The following is a 2,500-nucleotide window of genomic DNA, read 5'->3' on the forward strand; positions in this document are numbered from 1 at the left end:
GCTTTTCTCTATCAACTACGGGACTTTCTTTGGTATCTGGTACCTTCAACGGAATATTTTCTCCAGCTTTTTTAACTTGACTTCTCGTGGTTACAGCACAAGCTTCTTGTACAGGAACTTGCCAGCTTGGGTCTGGGTCGTCAGCGGCTCTTGCGCCTGGTACATTACCAATAATTAAATCATAAACAGCATCGGGAAGACACTGCGCTTCCACTTGGCCCTTGAGATAAGGTGTATCAACATCAATCTTTGCGATGGGAACTTTCCTTGCCGTATTGTCAATGAGCAGCATAACATTAAATTCGCCAGTGAACTGATCCTCAGACACAAGGTCCCTCTTTACTACAATTCCACTACAACCAGTATCTCTCAGGACATCAACAGGCTTCTCTCCAACTCTACCTTTCACGACAGGCATTTTACTTCTCACTCCAGTCAACGGTTCAACACAAGCACTACTCAACAATGGAATCTTCTTACCACAGGCTAACAGCAGCTTATCATCTTTAATACAGGCCTTAACTTCTTCATCCGTAGGTTTATCCTCTGGTGGTTGAACTAAACAACTGGCACTCACTTGACCACGCTGCACAGGGTTACCATCCCTACTTTGTCCTCCTGATCTGCGTCCACCTGATCGACAGTTTCTAGCTTCGTGTCCCTGCTTGCCACATAGGAAACACTTTCTTGTTAGGGTTGGGCAGTTGACAGCTTTATGACCTCGGGTGTTGCACTTAAAGCAATGCAGAGCTGGTGGATTAATCTGCATGTTCTTGGCTTCGTCCCTCTCAGGCTGTACTGTTGGCTTTCTGCTCGCTGAGCTGAACAAATGTTTACCATGAGCCTCCAAGTACTGGTCAGCGATCTTCGCAATCTTTGCTAGAGTCTCAGGTGCCCTTTCTCGCAGGTGAATTGCCAAATCCTTAGGGCAAGAGTCAATAAATTGTTCTTTCACGATCAAGTCCTTAAGACCATCAAAGGTTCGCGCAGTATCCGAAAGCTCTAGCCACCGTAACAGGTATCTGTCCAGTCGCACAATAAACTGCTCCGGACTTTCGTCAACTTCTGGTTTGGATGCTCTAAATTTTCGACGATAGCCGTCTTCGGTAAGGTCATATCTCTTCATTAACGCAATCTTTACCCTGTCATAATCCTTAGCTGCGTCCTCCGATAGACGTGAATACACTTCTAGTGCCCGTCCAGACAACAGAGCACTGAGCTTCGATGCCCATCCATCTTTTTTCCACTGAGCTGTCTCGGCAAATCTCTCGAACCTCTGCAAATAAGCGTCCAAATCGTCTTTACCATCAACAAACGAGGGGAGTTTAGGTGCCTTAGCCCGATCCTCTCTCACTTCAGGACGTCCGTCAGCATTCTCCACAGCCAAACGTGCAATCTCCAGCTCATGTTCTCTTTTTGCCGCTTCAATAGCCTCTTTCTGTTTCAACAGCTCGGCTTCCATCTCCAATTTTCTTAGTTCGCGTTCTTGTCGCCTGGTTTCTCTTTCTTCATCTTCTCTTCTGCGCCTTTCCTCTTTCTCTTCCTCTTCCTTTCTTTTATCCTCCTCAAGCATTCGACGTCTCTCTTCTCTTTCTTCTTGTAATTGCCTCTTTTTTTCCTCTCTTTCTTCCTCCAATTGTCTTCGTTTTTCTTGTTTTTCTTCCTCTTTACGTTTCTCTTCGCGTTCTTTTTCTTCTTGTTCACGCACAAATTCAAGCAGCTTTTCTCCTTCCAGACCAAACTTTTCGCCAAGCTGAATAAATTTCTCCATTTTCACAGCACTAAAATTCCACGGCTCTTTCACTCGCTACAACTTTTTTCACAGCGCAGCTACTTCCTTCCAAGTTGTGATCCTTTCCTGGTTTCTGTAGTCGGCAAACAAATGAATTCCTCTCCCGGACAGGCCCCCAATGTTACGAGTTCGAATGTTTAGAGGAAAGGTAGCTTGCAAACTAAACTGAACGCAGGGTTGTCGGAACAACAACAAGAAGATTTATTCCAAAATGAACGTAGTTTCCACGAAGTAAAACTCTTAACACGTACTCGACAAACTTACACAGCCTCCGCCAACTTGAATGCACACAGCTTCTGTCACACTTGACTGAACACGACCAACGCCAACTCTCTTCGCTTGTGAAAAACTAGTTAGAAAAACACTCCGCTTGTACTCGTCTACTTATATACTCTGACAATAAACTTCTAGAATTTTCTAAATTACTAATGAATCTAATTATAGAAAGATTACAAAACACACCGATTTAGAAACGCTTACGTACAAACCTAAATATAAACAAACTACGAACTCTCGCGAAGCTTCTAGACAGTAACGCTAGTCACGCAACGCTATTTTTCGTAACACATACAATTTTAAATTTGAGAGACATGAGTGCTTCAACGTTAGTCTCGATTTCAAAACTGTTTTCTCAGTTTCCTCACTTCGGAACTGAGACACTAGTGACGAGATACTCACTTTCAATATCTCACATCTCAATTGGAATTT

This window comes from Montipora foliosa, chromosome 9 (genome assembly GCF_036669935.1).
Source record: "Montipora foliosa isolate CH-2021 chromosome 9, ASM3666993v2, whole genome shotgun sequence".
NCBI classification, from domain to species: Eukaryota; Metazoa; Cnidaria; class Anthozoa; order Scleractinia; family Acroporidae; genus Montipora; species Montipora foliosa.